At 40.0% G+C, this 18133-nt stretch overlaps 1 protein-coding gene across 2 annotated transcripts in view; it reads right to left on the bottom strand.

The window, feature by feature from the left end:
- The window catches only part of LOC310952925 (E3 ubiquitin-protein ligase SH3RF3-like), a 106180-nt gene that overhangs the window by 79617 nt on the left and 8430 nt on the right, over window positions 1-18133 (bottom strand). The window lies entirely within an intron of this gene.

Genomic DNA, 18133 nt, shown 5'->3' with positions numbered 1-18133 from the left:
TGTGTGTGTGTGTGTGTGTGTGTGTTTGTGTGTCAGAGTAGTCTGGCCAAAACCACAAAGCCAGGGGAAGCTACTGCTGGTACAGACGGACACATGCAGACACACACACACACCTTCTTCCATCTGTCTACTTAGCGGGTCAATCATAACCTCATTCACGCGGAGAGAGGCAGAGACTGAGAGCATCTGTTTCCCTGCCGGGACCAGAAAGACATTCATGTCCTCCTCATTTGAAGTGTGTTGGTCTGAACTAGATTATACTGGACTGCAATGGGATTGCACTGAACTGAACTGGATCATAAGGGTCTAAAACTGGTTATACTGGATTAGTGGGTGTTATACGGAACTGGATTGTACAAGATAGATCAAGACTATATTGGCGTGAGTAGGATTAGAGAGTGGTAGTGAATTAAAGTGGATTATACTGAACTGAACCCAGTATTACTGCACTGGCATAGAAGTTTTCTTGGTAAATTAATTTGAATGGGTTGAAACAAATTCACATTAAAGACGCATCAGTATACACCTGTCCTTTCTGTTTTAATCTGATTTGTTTCACTCCAGTCAAGTTTAGTGTTGGCTGTAGTGATGTGAAGTGAAGAAGTGAGGTGAGGAGAGAGGTGAAGTGGAGGAAACTGTACTAAAATGTACTTAAGTCCAGACTAATGCTGAAACTATCAATCAGTTAATGGATTAGCCGACCAGCAGAAAATTAATAGCCAACTATTTCAGTAATCAATCAGTGGTTTAAGTCATTTATCAAGAATACAAAGGATTTGTGGAAGTACCCTACAGTGTATTATATTGGGGGGCTGAAGCAGCTCGCCTGAAGAGTGTGTCTGCTAAATTGAGAAGAAATGAATTATCATGTGGGAAACTTGGCACTTTTTATGACATTATATCAGAGCTGAAACAATCAGTTAATACATTTATTATTATGAATTAAGATTATTAATCATTTGTCTTGTTCTTCTCATATTTCTTGGTCATAAATGATAGTAAATTATTATTTTTGGACTGTTGGCTGAACAAACCCAGCCATCTAAGGGTGTCACTTGGGCCTCTGGGAAGCTGTGACGAGCATTTCTCATTAGGTTTTTAAAAATATTTTATAGACTAAATGATGAATCTGGAAAATGATTGGCAGATTAATCAATAATGACAATAATCCATAGCTGCAGCCCTACAATGTTCTCATAATCAGTGAAATGATCCATTAAAACACCAAAACCAGCAATGGATTTAGTATTACTCATCAAGAAATTGTCTATGAAGCCCAGGCTTGATACAGATTATTCCTCTTTGTCGTAGAGTGACGGGGGCTGGTACGGGACCCTGCTAAATCCTCGACCTTCAGAAAACTAAAAAGTCGACGTTAGATTGGTTTAGTTCATCATATTTTGCTGTGCTCTTTCTGGTGCAGTGTTGTGAAATACCTCCTTCAGATGGCAGGTCAAACTGACATGAGTGCTTCAGTAGAGAAGCCTGTGTTTTGTGTGTCAGAGTAGTCAGGCCAAAACCACAAAGCCAGGAGAAGCTACTGCTGGTACAGACGGACACACACACACACACACACACACACGCATATGTTAGTAGACCACCAGTGGGACACCAGACACCTGTCCACTTACGGACCACCAGTGGCTAGTGGATCAGTGTCCGTTTGTGTGTCAAAGCAAAAGAAGACAATATCGGAAATACAATCAACACAACAACAATCTTTATTGTGTGTGTGTGTGTGTGTGTGTGTGTGCGCGCGCGCGCGCGCGCGCGTGTGTGTGTGCATGTGAGTCTAATGAGGCACATGTCAGTCATAAGATTGAATTATGGAAAACAAGGAATCTTTATTCACTATTGACAACAGCAACGCACACAAACATCTGCAGGATTCAGAGCCATCTGTTTGGTTACAGACTGCTCGCTCAGCCCTGTGTGTGTGAGTGTGTTGTGCAACATATCTTCCTGTCAGACATAAACTATTGTTCTCTGAATATGTGTTGATGTGTGTGTGTGTGTGTGTGTGTGTGTGTGAGAGAGAGAGAGAGAGAGAGAGAGAGAAAAAAGAGAGAGAGAAAGAGAGAGTGTGTGGTTTCTGAGAGTATGTGCAGCTTGTGGCTGGGAATGTTGCCTGTCTGCGAATAGGAATGTCAGTCAGCAGAAGTTCTTTGCTTTATCACAGTGAGAATACGCAAAACTATACTTACACACACAATAAAGCTGATTACTGTCTCCACTATATGGGGAAAAAAATATTAAACAATTAAGAAAGAGGGAAACAAACTATGAGTTATCTTAAAAAAATAGATGCACTGTGAAAGTTATGAGAGGATTACTGAAAGGCTTTCAAGCATGCAAGGATTTGAGTGATAATGGATGACATTTACTTATAAATCAAAGTGTTTTATTTCGTCTCTTTAACTCTTTAAGGATTTAACAATGCAGAACTGACAGCACAGACAGCTGGAGCAAAATTGTTAGGATCCCAACATTAAGACCTCTGAATCAATCATAAAATAATTAAACAAATGTGTGTCTTGCTACTCTTCATCGAACAAGAGCGTCACCCACATACCGATATAAAAAAAAGAAAATTAAGAAAAACAGCCAGTGACACGATTTGTATTCTGACTCTTTATGGTGTTACCTTCACAAACGCACACTGTACTACAGTTATTCACAGTTTAGCTGGTTAGTGTTACATGATTTGATTCAGTCATTCATTCACTGAGGTGAGCAGATTGTTTGATTTGACAACAGAATTAGGACTGCGATAAAGAGAGACTGACAATCAAATTAGTTATTTTATCTGACGAACAGTCAACAACATTTGTTCTTACTCCGTCACTATATTTGACAAAGGCAGCATCAAATCTGCATATTTGAAGTTAAAACCAGAGAGGGAAATTTTTGCTTGAAAAATGACTGAGACAATTTATCTTATGAAAAGTTTCTCTTAATGGACTAATCAACTAACTGAGTAATTGTTTCAGCTGTATACTATCTTCTTTTGGTCTTTTAATAATGGAAAATGCCACCAATAAATCACAATTTTCCTGAAGCCCAAAGTAATGTTTTCAATTTGCACCCTAAGATTTATATTCACTCTAAAATTTAAAGTTAGAATCCGTAAGATTTTCATCTAGTTAATTGTCTTTTAAGTAACTATAAATCAAAGAGTGAGTAAAGACAATGGTGACTGATCAAATGACCCACTAATGAAAGCGCTTCTACTATCCGTGTCTGTTGCGACATTCCCGGGCTAGATGTAAATAGGCCTCCAGGATAGTGACACTGCTGACAGCGATTGGTCACGGTTATGCTGCGTTCACTTAGAATTGGAAATCAGGGACCTCCAACTTCTGAGTGATGCTTGTAGGGCAGAAGTGTAATAGGAACAGTGTGTGTGTGTGTGTGTGTGTGTGTGTGTGTGTGTGTGTGTGTGTGTGTGTGTGTGTGTGTGTGTGTGTGTGTGTGTGTGTGTTTGTGTGTGTGTGTGTGTGTGTGTGTGGGTATGGATTTAAGAGGTTAACATAGGGGACGGACCAGAAGTAGAGAGGTGAATGTGTTTCAATAAAGTTTTTACAAAAGAGCAAAAATAAAGTCAACACACATAGTGCCCGTGAACGTGGCAATTACATCCTATTGTCAAAGAGGCCTCTAGAAACAACATAACTCAAATCTTACGGGGTACAACTTTAATGGCACTGGCACATGCTACACCCTTTTCAAGAAGTTTCAGGAAATCTTTTTTTTTTTGCATAATCCTGCTGCCAAACAAACAAACCAACAAACAGACACACCGAGCCAAAAACATGACCTAATTGACAGAGGTCAATAAATGAGTGTACGATTGTTTCTTAATATACTATTTACTCTGTATCAACTGGTTTGTGTAGGAAGACTTAGATTTGAATTTGATCAATTTTGTGCAAATTAAGGGCAGCCTTTTTGTCCTAGGAGTTTGAGGTACTGATTATGTATGTCCATGTCCCTGTTGGAATGCGGCAGGCAACCATTTTTGCACATCATTATACCATATCTCTCTTTTAATTCCCTGTCTGTTTCTACTGTCTAACATTAAGTAAAATCATAAATCCCATAAAGAAATGTTTGAATGTACATGTATTTAGGTATTCTATAAGTAGTCGTATTAAGTACGAAAGTGTAGTAGCGGTGGCATCATCTTGAATTCCAGTATGAGATCTTACAGTATGCCCTAAATCCAATTCTGTATTCAGATGGTTTTCAACCCTGACAAGAATACAAATCTGGGAGAACATTAACTACTTCTAGCCTTTGGCATGGAAACAGACAATCTGGAAGTCATTAAATATGAGAAGAAATACCAGCTACAGTTTTAGCAATTGTCAACTAAACAATAGTGTTGGCCTTAAAAAGCCCACATCAGCTGAGTATTTGTGTGGTTGTGTGCGTGCGTGAGCGTGTGTCTATATGCATGCACAGAGGGACATGAGTGACTTATCTGGGACTGGGACATCACAGGGAACAACAGCGCGAGAAATTCAATTTTCTGGTGACGACGGAAGAGGCAGTGAGAGTGTGACTGAAGAGGTGTGACTGCAGAGGTTTTCCTTTAATAAAGCCAAGATCATACAATGCAAAGAAGAACAGACGGCCAGGAAAAGCCTTCCTGCTGACATTGTTTTATGTCTTAAAAAAGTGTGTAAGAATTTGTGTGTAAAGCTGCAGCAGCTGAATTCAGCAGATATAATGGAGCACTATAGTGTCACTCAAAACCAGAGGAAGGGAAAGAGAGGGGAGAGTGCACAACAAAGAGGAAATATGACAACAGGGCAACAGCAGAACTGGAGAGTGGACATTTTAGTCAATTGAAGAGTTGCTATTGTACAGTTTTTACTTTTTTTCTTATCACTTATAGGGTTTGTTTTTCCTTTGAGTGAGTGTGTGTGTGTGTGTGTGTGTGTGTGTGTGTGTGTGTGTGTGTGTGTGTGTGTGTGTGTGTGTGTGTGTGTGTGTGTGTGTGTGTGTGTGTGTGTGTGTGTGTGTGTGTGTGCGTGTGTGTGTGTGTATGTGTGTGAACAATAGTGCAAGATACAGTTACAAATTGTTACAGGTGTAATTGAGATCAAAATAAAGATTGAGTTCGAAAATGTTTGTGATCCAAGCAAGAATAAGGGGGGTAGGAAGTTGGGAAGGGGCCTTGCCCATCTTGCCTTGCCTCAACCCACTCCAACCAGTGATGTCAGGTGTAGTCCATCAGCTATTAAATGCTAAAACACCTGTCGTAACATCACTGTTTAGGACGCAGCCACAAATGCTACATGTAAGTCAAGGACCGTAGCGGACTGGAGCTTTCCCCCATCATGATTTTGACCAAAACCAGCAAATTAATTTACATTTTCAATGCATGATGGGTCATCAGCATGGGTCGCTAGCTGATGATTGGTAAATTTTGTGAGTGGCAATGAGGCTGTTGAAGCTGTTGAAGCTGTTGGCCACTGTCGGCGGTAAGAATATTTTCAATACACACTTTAAACTCTGCTGCAGCGTTGCATCAGAACTTAAATTTAGACCACCACAGCAAAACATCCTGTACTCAAAATAAAAATAAAAATAAAAGCAAGCCTCTGAGAGACAAAGCGGTGTCTCTTCCCTTGAGTGTGAGACACACACAAAACCTGCCAGCTTTTCAAAAAATATGTACACACACACACACACACACACACAAACACACACACACACACACACACACACACACACACACACACACACACACACACACACAAACACACACAAACACACACAGTGAGAGTAGCATGGATCCGAGACATTTTTTTTTTTTTTTTGCCTCAGTAGTCACTCTTCAAAGTTTACAGTATACTGAGAATAACTATTAGGACTGTTTGGAAAAGGCAAGGGGAAAAAAGGAATTTTTTCTGTCCAGAAGTTTGTGTTGGCACAACACTATTTCACAAACACTATTTCACACTTTTACAGGAGCTTGCAGCATCACTCGGGTAACAGTTTCAACGCAAAACGGCGCATTACAGCCATTTAAGCAAGCATCATGAGATCTGTTTTTTTTTTGGTCAAAGTTATGTTATAATGCAGCTGAAACAGACGACTCCTTTGAGAAGTTTACTCGTGTGGTACAGTCATGTTGGTAAGAGGCTATATGGGGCATGCAGGGTGTGCAGGGTGAGAAAAATGGGGCGACATTACCACACATGCTCGGTGTGTGTTCGGGGTGGTCTGAGGTAATCATGGTAGCAACCACATTGGCTCTTCTCATTTCCTGTAAAAGCAACGCTCTCCCACCACAATGTACTGACAGCAGCTTCTCTTGGGCGGAAACTTGTCTGGGAAGTGCAGCATGGAAAGTGGAAATATAGTAGAGCAGTGAAAATGTGCTGCGCAGGATAAAGGATACTCTTTTTGATCACAAGTTCTAGACTTATTAAGTCCAGAGGTCACCATGATAACCACACTGGATACAAACACTGTGGTGCAATAAATACAATTAAAAAGTATCAAAAGATAAAAGCAAAAATTGGGGTTTCCTTTTTTTTGCTTATGTGTTCAGTTTGGTCAAATATGACTGAACCTGCATGCATTATTATGTCAGTACTGCTAAATTAGGATTTGCTACTAAAATAATATTGGATTTTAATTCATGAAGGTTGTTTCCAGTGTACAGGTAAATCTCTATTGCAATTACACATGCAGTGCTTCAGGCCCTACTTTGTAACTCCACTGGTCCTGATTTTTTTTTAATGCTAGCAGACCTTGACCAAATGTACCACATTGGGTCTGGCTTGCATAGTTTTGAAACCGCTCAAATTCGTTACTATAGATAAACACATGGACGGGAAAGCCCTCAAGCTGCTGTGTGTGACACAGAGCCACTCGACTAAGTCACTACTGTTTGCTGTCCTGGCTCCCAAATGGTGGAACGAGCTCCCCATTGACATTTGGAAGGCAGAAATCTACACATCTTCTGCCGCAGGTTAAAAACGCATCTCTTTCGTCTTCTAAGAAGATGAAAAAAAAAAAAAACACTTATATGTAGCACTCTATAGCTCGGCCAATTTGAAGCTACCGCACTTACTTACTAACTTGCCCTTCTGGTTTGTATTCTAATTCTAGAAAGCACTTATTGGACGTCGCTTTGGAAAAAAGCGTCAGCTAAATTAAATGTAATGTAATGTAATGTATTTGCCATACTAAAAACTGTATTATTTTTCTGTGCAATTACATGATTCAACTGGGTCCTTTTCGCAGTTACTTAGTTGAATGAGTCACCAGAATAGAAAATACTGAACAGTCACATGTAATGACGTAACCCTTTTTTCACAGTTTGTCAGCCTTCTAAAAATACAAATAAAGATGATTTATGTAACAAAAATGACAAATGGCTGACCATAAAGTTATTTTCCTCACATCAAACTTGCAGCACACAATGCCAGGCTCATTTTGAGGAAATGTTAGTTGGCATTGTGTTCAAACTGACATGCACTGATGTTTAATGTATTCAAGGATTTCTTGAAATGACCTGTAATTATAGATCACTTTAACAAGAGTGTTTCGTTCTCTAATACCAAGAAGCACAATGGAACTGAACAGAGCTATGGTACTGAGAAGACTGGGGCAAAAGAGAAATAGGACGCATGAAGGAGGGCAGGATAGAGAGGCAAAGTGTGTTGATGAAGAGAGAAATGGGGTTAATGCGTGAAAGAATATGTTTTCAGAGAGGAAAAGGGAAAGCCATGGCTGCAGGGTCTGACACTGTCCCAGTTTTACTACTGTGCCAGTATCTCCTGTGGCTCTCCAGCACATTTCCACCCAGTTGATTAATGCTACCATCGCAACCATCGCAAGCCACTTTGAAGACTGACAAAAAAAAAAAGACTATGATAATCTACATAAAATTTCTGTTCAACGCTCCCAGTTTTAGCCTACTTTTAGTCTAGTATTAGTTTCATTCCCAGTGTATGAAAAAAAACAAAGAACTATTGACAACCAATTGACTCACACACACACACATACACACACACACACATACACACACACACACACACACACACACACACACACACACACACACACACACACACACACACACACACACACACACACACACACACACACACACACACACACACACACACACACACACACACACACACACACACAGAGTTTATGATCCATTATGTCTGGCTGTTATCTGTGCCTGCATAGGGATTTGATTCTAATTGATTTCTCTTATCAGTCAGATCGCCTTTGCTTGGATACAGTTTCAAACTAGATCATACCGGGGCCGTATTACAGAAATTTCCTATCTTAAGTATTGAGTTAAGAAAGAAAGAGTCTAAGGATTATTTCCCACTTTGTTATTGCAGAAGGGAATCCTCACTAACTTTAGAAATCCTAGCTTATCTTTCTTCATCCTATGTTACCTCAGCTGAGGAAATTCTTTTCTTACATCATTTATCAACGAATATGTCTTTTACCTATCAACCAGGCTAACTAGATCACTAACTTTTCTCATCTTACCAAGCTCAACAACTTTATAACAACTGTTTGCTGCGGATCTTTAGTCAGGACCCTTTGGTGTCACTTGTTAATGCCCTGGGTAGCCCTGCACGTAAAACAAATAAATCTCGCACTCACCGCTATGGGTTGCCTTGTGCCGTTTCAAACATGGGGAAGGCGTTAACACCTGGTTAGGTTTAGCCAATTAGCCGCTTGGTTAGGGTTTAACCTTTACCTTTGATGGGGTTTTAATAAGTGAGTTTGTCACGTAACTACTGTGACACCTCTACCTCCTTACTTGGGGTAGGGCCGGTCTTGCATTTGCTCTGAGGGTCTAGTATTACCACGGACGGGTTTACAATTGAAAGCCCGGTGCAGTGCCAAAATGAAGTCCTGGTACCAGGGTTACCAAGCTTAAACTTAAAAAAGTTATCTATAAGACAAAAAGGTTCTGTAATACGGCCCCTGGAAGAATAACCTCTATCCCAAGCTTGGTTTGTATGCAAACTGATTTTTACATGAACACTATTCTGCCATATTTGTATTAGCAGGGAGGTTCCAACAAGGCACACCACATTTCATTACATAGGTTTCTACTGGAACATGTTTACATGCAAAAAACCATGAATTTTTCAAAGGTAGTTCTGATGCCATGGGTGGAGATGGGGGGATGTATAGTGTAATGGGCGTGCATTTGACATAGAAAGGGGAGCCAGAACTGAATGGCTTGTTGAATCCCATGATTTCTGATCTAGGCAACCCAAAAAAAGACCTCACTGGATTGTCTTATTTCAGTTTGTATGTTGGTAGGCACTGCAAATACACACATACTTTACATGTATCACTGTTAACGTGTTTCTGGACAGGTCCCCTTTAACAAACTACAAGACTACTTCAAAGACAGAGAACAAAATATATCACGAGTTATAAATGTGAACGTCATGCTGGTGACAAAGACAAAATCCAATTCCTGTTCAGGCATAATTTTCTGGCATTGTCAGAAATATAATGATAGAGGTAGATACTGTGTTAGCCGTATCCGGGTGCAGATGGCAAGGCCACAAAAAATACCATGCATTATTAAACTGAAGGACTACATGGTGTCTCAGTGTGAAACCTTAAAAACAGATAAAGCTACAAGGCTGTTTTCTCAGTTTTAACAAAAGACTTACAGTATATTGAGCATACGACAGTATGAGGTCTCCTGTTGGCAGCTATATGCAGCTTGTGCCAGACAACAGCCTGATGACCAGTGGGTTTTAATAGAGCTGGCAGGACTGGGCAAAGGGAGCCGGAGATGAGTTTGAACCCCAGCCAGCTGTCTGTGGAGTGATGAAGAGAATGAATTGCGAGCTGAGTGGAGAAGTGGCTGCAATCATTCCCTCGAAGTCTCTTTCCAAGAGGACAAACATCACTCAAAGACAGAGAGGAGCGTAATGAAAGCGAGGGAGCAAAGGAAGGAGAAAATTAAACATGAACGAGATGACAATGATGCACAGCAGCAGAGAACAACACTGAAGGCTAAAGTATTCAGAGAGATTTTGAACTCTATGAGTTCCAGAGCTAGATAAATAACACAATACATTATCAATACATGCGGCACAGTGGTGTGATGGTAAGCACTGTCGCCTCAGAGCAAGAGGGTGTGTAATTTGCATGTTCTCCCCGTGTCTGTGTGGGTTTTCTCCGGGTTCTCCGGCTTCCTCCCACAGTCCAAAGACATGCAAGTGTACATTGATGAATCTAAATTGCCCGTAGGTGTGAATGTGAGTGTGAATGGTTGTCCGTCTCTAGTTTGTCTCTATGTGCTCTGTGATAGACTGGCGTCCTGTCCAGGGTGCACCCCGCCTCACGCCCAATGTTAGCTGGGATCGGCTCCAGCCCCCACACGCTGATCTGAGTTTGATTACTGTGTATAGATTATAGATTATACAATGTTTTAAAGTCATATAATACTTTTTCTTTTAAAGGGGCACTCTAATTTTACTGTACACATCAAATTCAGTTAGTTTACTTGACTCTTCATGCTTTCAGAACAGTTGAGAAATGGCTTTCTAAAAAAAATAACCCTGACAATGTCATCAGTTATTCTCTTATGCCCAGTTCAGAAAAAAGATTTGCGACTAGACAAAACCGGTTTAGAACGTTGCAGCGGTGTTTAACCGTCTCATCTGGACTCAAACCGGCCGATGTTGTTGCCAGCGATTCAGCTTGTCAAGTCGCCGGAAGCTGGTTTTTAGAATTTAGACACATCCTATCTTTCAACAGCCGATTAACTCTTAGCAAAGTCTGCTGGACAAGTAAATTACAAACTGTCAGCTGGTTGAAATGGCTGTTATGGATGGAGGCTCAACAAACGTGCAAGAGAGAGAGAAAGAAAGAGACGGAGAGAGAGAGGGTCAAGAGAGTAATACAATGAATAAGGAGAGGGAGCGCTGTAATCCAGAACAAAGCAGTGAATCAGGGAAATAAAACGTTATTTGTGCTGTTTTATCACAACTAGAAATGCAGCTGTATTAAGTATCTGTATTAGTATTTATATTTTATAATGCTACAAATTATATCGAAAAAAGCCTGATAACTCAGAGGTTAGAACAGATGTATAGAAAGACGTTGCTATGGAACTGATACAGTGTCTCGCTTCGTCTCCCTGGTCTGAACAGGCATCTTTCAGAATATAGCAGACCTGCACGTTGCAAGTAGTTGCAAGTAGTTGCAAGTTTCAACTCGTCTTGTTGCTAGTCATTGGCCTGAACTGGGCTTTAGACTCTGAGCATAAATGGACTTATCCTGTGATGGGGAACTCTAATACTATGATTCACCATGGAAACAGGTAAATAAAAGGGCGATCCTCTATTTTAATCCAGTGGATGTAGAGATATGTATGCACGTGTATGCAGACTGTCCATATTAACTTTAGAGAAAAGAGCCTGAGTGAAAACTGAGTTTATTAGACATAATGTACCATAAACGTTTTAGTGGAACTGCTCCAAAAAACTGAAAAGAGTCACAGTGTTAATAAAAACAGGACATATAGATTCAGATTTTATTCGGAGTTGTGTTGAATATTTGAATATATGGGCAGACAAAATGCTGTTCAAAGAAATGACTGACAGCACATAAAAGACATAACATTAGATAGTCCTGAGTAAAAATATGATATTACTGATTGTGACATTTAGTAATCTCTGCTACTAAAGGGCTTTGATGTGTGTTTTGATACCAACTGAATGAATGAGGAAATAAAACAGCATGTCTAGCTCTGTAAGAGTCAGTTACCATGGTGACTGACACAGAGTTAAAGTTATCTTTCTTTCTGGAACCCAAAATCCAGAGTTTCCCTCATCTCAGTGTTAACAGACTCAGAGTTTTCATAAATCTGGCTTTCTGAAACTGGGCCCTGAGCTTGTACTAGCCAGGGGAGGTCTAATGCAAAATTCTATTGAGTTGGAGTGAAGTGCAGTGTTTTGCTGCTTCAGGGTATTTTGGCATTTGAATGGATGACACATTTCACAATGCAGTAAATATGAGCATGCTTTTTCACTGTCATGCAATTCTCTCTTGTCACAGATGTCAAAAAGTATCAAGGATCAGTGTTTTGCAATACTGTGTATCACAATATCATTGCCTGTATGGTGTCATGAGGAAAGTATTTTAGGACTTTGGCTTATGTCACCGTTGTTGTCAGGCAAAAGAGGGAAAAAAGTAGAAAGACAGATGATGTAGGAGGGGAAGAGTGTGTAAGATTGATTCCAGTTGGGATTTACAACAGAATAATAACCGTGTCATCTTTATCTGACTCCCTTGAAATGAGATTTGGAACGGACGATGATGGACCTAAAGTTTCACCACACACACACGCACAGGGGCATGTAAGCACACCCACACACCAGTACAAAGCAAATGGCTCACACATGAAAAAAGGACGGACTCACTTGCATACACATTCCCAAATACCTACATACACACACTATCGAATAAACAGATAAACACACAAGAGTTGCTCATATACAGGAAAGGGCTGTTATTTTCTTCGGTCTGCTCATTTTAGATTTGGATTAAAGCTCCTGCATGAGTGGACAAAGTGTTGTGGTGATTCATTCCCAGCAGTACCGTTTTTTAAATTTGACATGACTTACTTCACTGACATTAGTTAGGCAGTGTTAACAGTGTTGTCATTTCCGCAGGTTAAATGACTAAATGCGAAACTGCCAAGTATCCCACCAGGAAAAACTGAGGCTGTGAATGTTCTTTTCTACCCAAGTAAAGGCTGCTGTCAGGTTCGTACATTTTTCACAGAGTCACAAATCGAACCTTGAAGAAAAAAGTTATTGATTTAAAACATACACTTATGTCAAAAAAAAAACTACTAATGTTCTCTTATTATCTTACTTACACTGATATAAGCTGATATAGAATGCAGTATACTGTGTTCAGCTCTTATGTACTACAACAAAACAACACACTACCCATGATCAAAGAATTAAGATACAATTCCACCGAAGGTTAACACAGAATAATTTTGATCTTTTTTTTTGTCCTATCTGAGTCCATATTGGATGATAATGCAGAAAAGAGAAGTAGAGGTTCATGTTGATTAAAACTAAGATACCAGCAGACAAGAGTGTTTGTAAAACTGCTTCCATACCCACCTTTGGCAATAATTGGTGTGTATTGTGCTACTACATGTAACGCCTACACATGCCATGGTTAACTATGAAGTGTTATTAGCAGGCGGATGTGAAAAGCACCTTACACTAACAGCCAGCAAAATTCACTTTCTCCGCACGCTGTGCTCCTTTTTGAGAGTTTCCCATTGAGAGTCCCAGTCATACTCTCACATACTGGTGCATTAAAGTACTTACAGGCTCCCCACAGGGAGTGAGTGGCAACCTGTCTCTGAACATGAATGGCACTTAAATTGATATCATTTCACTGGACTGACTACAAAGAAAACAACAGAAAAAAACAAGTTGCTTCCAGCAAGAGTAAAAATTGTTTTTCAAGAGACAAAAAAAAAAATCCTACAAATGTTAGATGTTTTGCCTCTTCTGTGTATTTCTTTAACGTTATTATATTTTTTTCTGAAATTCCTATTATACGAACACGGGCGTCAGGAAACCTTCACAACTACAAACACAAACCTTCTGTGACAAATTAACCCTTACCTCTTTATTCATAGAGTAGATTTATGCAATACTGATGTACATTTGAGCTCCAGACTGTAACCATGACAACATGTTTTTGTTGATAATTTCTCATCAGCCTCTCTCTCTCTCTCTCTCTCTCTCTCTCTCTCTCTCTCTCTCTCTCTCTCTCTCTCTCTCTGTGTTTCTTAAAGTGACACTTGAAGTTGACACTTCAACAAGAATAAACAGGTCATAGGTCAGAGATTTAGTGGTTGTGTAATATCACACACCTGAGAAAATGGCAATCAGCTTAGTGTCTCTGGAGAGAGTAAAGCTTTTCACATTTAAGTGCAGAGGAGTTGGATTGTCCCAGTGTTTCCATTGTTCCCAGTCTAAACAGAACACAGCTGGACGGAGGGTGGTGTTTGACCTCACTTCGCTCTGCTTACATAATCCCTGTCATGGAGGGAGAAAACTACCAGATCCCTCTTATACACACATACATACACACACCAGACCCCCAAGCCAAAAAAAATGCAACTACATAACTGCCTCGAGGCTTTTGCATTGTACATCCAACTTTCCCTGCAGGCTCCTTTTCCTTCTAACATACTATCGTGACCCGCTACACACCCCTTAAACACACACACAGCAACCTCATTCCAAAACCTCAAGTCCAGCACCATAAAGGCTGAGAAATTCTGCTGAAAAACATAAAGCAGCCAAACAACACACACATGCACAAACGGTACATAATAAACACGCACATAAACCACGTCCAGACACAACGCCAACACGCATATGCCAGGTCAAATATGCACACGTAGCATTTATGCATAAACAAAGTACACACACATACGGACGCACACACACACACACACACACACACACACACACACACACACACACACACACACACACACAGCCAGGAGTGGATGTTTGAACACAGACGTCAGAGTGGAAAGCTGATCACTGTTGTCCTGCGGCCATGAACACTGTGGATCAGAGTGTGTCCCGAAATAACCTGAAATGTTCTTATCTGACCCCCAAAACTTCAGAAGCATGCAGCACACGTTTCTGAAGAATTTCACATTTATCCTCCGTTGAACAAAACCTTATAATAATAATACTACAACAATTTTTCTGTCGTCACAATTTATGAGGCATATTCATTAATGAGTTTATTGCTGCCATATGGTAGTCCGCTAGCATTGCAATATTTCTGTTATGTCCACGCTCCTGCTCTTATTATAGATGTTATATATGCTTGGTATGTTTCTGTTTATACTACAATGTATTAAAAATAATTTAACACCTAGACTATAACATTAATATTACTATTATGTGATTTATTATATGATTTAAACTACTGCTTAATCCCTTTAAGAGAGAATTTCAACGATTCAATGCCATAAATGTGAAACAGTGCTTGGAGTCTTTAGCGCCCTTTTCTGGAGATGGGATTGATCCAATACAACATTGCTTCCGATACTGAGGTATTCACTCATCGGATATCGGACTAAGGTCACCAATAGTGACCAATAGTGCATAAACTGATGCAGGTCATTTGGCTCTTTAAAATGAAGGCGGGAGTCACTCATGTTGCTCTCAAACCATTGTTTTAACATTACTTCTAATAATCTAGCCTGTTGCAAATACATTTATGACGATCTTACCGCGGACGATAGGGGCGCTTTACGAATACTGCTCTTGCTAGATCTACCACTACTCCAGCTGCATGGTAACCATAGAAACCACTCACCACTTCCAGTATTCAACATTTGACAGAAAACAGACCGTTTTTTATTATTTGATCACAAAATGAATTTGTATATTTAAAAACATCTGCTTTGTCTCTTCAGGCATTACATAAAAGAGCAAATTCCTCATTTTTAGTTTATTTAACAGGCTTTTGATAGTGGAGATATTTATTCTCTACACAATTCAAATATTTACTTTCAAAACCTTATGGAGTAATTGCCATTGCACTCTTTGATATCATTTTATTACTTTTGAACTCATGTATAGAAATCTGCTTACTAGTAGTCATTGGTGGTAGTTGCATTGCTTTGCAAAATTGCAATGCAATTCCAATTATATACTAAAAGAGGTCTGGTATCAGAGTCAGCATTAATGGCCATGACACATACATGGAATTTGACTTCGGTAGGTGTTCACTCTCTCAGACAGGTAGACATATACAATATAGACACTTAGTACACATAAATAAAAAAATAATACATAATAAATTGGAACAAATATACAATCCAGATGGCAAAAATAGACAGGCACATAAGTTATAAATAAATACAATATACATAAATGTAATCTGAGGTAGGGTCTTTTATACAATTATACATAAAACAAATGTACAGGATGAACATACTAAATGCTAAATGCAGGAGGCAGTACAACAGATCAGCTGTTCAGAAGAGCGAAGCAAAGAGATATAAGAGTCAGTATCAGTATTGGCAGGTATGAGAATCGGATCAGAATGGCTGTCGCTATACTTTATAATGTAAGTGTAGTTAAAGTCAAAGTTCAAACAGCTCAAGAGTTCAAATAACACATTTCAGAGAGCTAATTATTATCAAGTTCGTCATTTAGGAGGGACTGTACTACCTCTGAAAGTTCATTCAGTCCTAGGGATGTAAAAAAGAGGGGGAAAGAATGATTTCCGAAACACTGCTGGTGATGAATTGAAGTCGAGAGCTGTGAGAATGAACAGCGGGTCGAAGAAGAGGAAGACCTGCATTTGTTGCCATGTTTCCAAATTCTCGTTGGATGTGTGTGTATCTGTGTCTGTATGTGTGTGTGTGTGTGTGTATGTGTGTGTGTGTGTGTGTGTGTGTGTGTGTGTGTGCGTGTGTGTGTGTGTCTGTGTGTGTGTACTGATCTCTCTTCTCTACCCTAGCCAAGACTCTTTTTCCTGCCAAGTCTAAAGTGGGTGGTGGGTGCATTTCAACATCTCTCCATTACAGAGAAAGATGAGGAGGAGGCGGAGGAGGATCGAGGAGGCATTTCTGCAATGAGACAGGAAGGAACTGTAACATATGAAACGCACGGCCGTACACGCAAACACACATATGCACACCTGCACTGCTGCCTGACACCTGGAGAAACCACAGTGTTTCCTCAAATTCCCCGAGGAGAACCGTCGCACTTCTTCAAGCACATCACCGGTGGAACCTTGTCTGTTATTACAACAGACACACACATTATGTAGCATGTTGCTGGTGGAGTCAACAGACTCTCAAGACCAAAGCAAAACTACCTGGAGTCACAAACTATGACTTGTGACCCTTTTCCTACATTGTTGAAGACTGTTTGAAGACTATTTAAAGCTGCTTTGGGGTAATTTAACACATTGATAGTCCCAAAAGGCAGCTGGGGGTAACTCTGGTTTGGTCTGAATGGTTTCAGTAGCCAGAAAACATGCCCGTGCAGAAGCTGTGACTTTCTCACATGAATGCACACCAACGACACCAATATTTTTTTCTATCTTTCAAAAGATAAAACTGTTTTGCACATACTGTATGTGAGGAAAGAGCGTCAAGGCAACACAAGAGTGTTTGACTGACATTTGCTAGGAGACATGTTGTCAAAGTAAATAGCCTATTGATACAAGACGTTGCTCCTTCTTTTCAACAAGCCTGCTGCTGTTTGTATTCCATTCGGAAAGTGGAAGCTAGTTAGCCTGGCTACTAACCGTAGCACTAATTACAACTTAATGTTACGAAGCAGCAGCTAACAGCGTCAGCCCCCAGCTGGTAGGAATTAAAGTTAAATGTCTTAGTGACCAGTCATATTACCATTGTCAGTCAGTACTAAAATTTCATGGTACATGAAGTCAGAAATTCAAGAAGAAAAAAAAAATTGAAATAATTGCTTCTTTTCTGGTATTTATAATTTTAACCAATTATGTACACAAGTAAAAACCAACACCAAAGATAAATATCATGATTTAAAAATCCCTGTGACTTTAAATGTCTCGTATGACATATCTGCATGTTCTAATTGCAGTGCCGTGTTTCAATTTCAGCCATAAAATATGCCACCATTCCTCTGTCTGAAATATAATGGCTTGACCAGTGGCAAGTGACATCTCACCCTCATCTCCAAATCCCTCTGACTTTAAATGTCTCATATGACATATCTACATGTTGTCATTGCAGTGCCGTGTTTCAATTTCAGCCATGAAATATGCCACCATTCCTCTGTCTGAAATATAATGGCTTGACCAGTGGCAAGTGACATCTCACCCTCATCTCCATAGTAACAATAAGACCAGAAGTGAGGGGGTTAACCCTTAACCCCATTTGTGTGCATATATGAGTATTTGTGCAACTGGGGGATGGGACTGATGGGATTCCACCCTTACACTCGTGGGAATGGCAGTCAAGCGCCAAAGCTTGTTTAGGCTTTAACACCCATTACACATCAACCCCCCCAAACTAAACAACACACACACACGCACACGCACACACCAC

Source organism: Echiichthys vipera, assembly GCF_963691815.1.
Source record: "Echiichthys vipera genome assembly, chromosome: 10".
Taxonomy (NCBI): domain Eukaryota; kingdom Metazoa; phylum Chordata; class Actinopteri; order Perciformes; family Trachinidae; genus Echiichthys; species Echiichthys vipera.
Note: the sequence above shows the minus strand (reverse complement) of the source record. Positions and strands in the feature narration are given on the sequence as shown.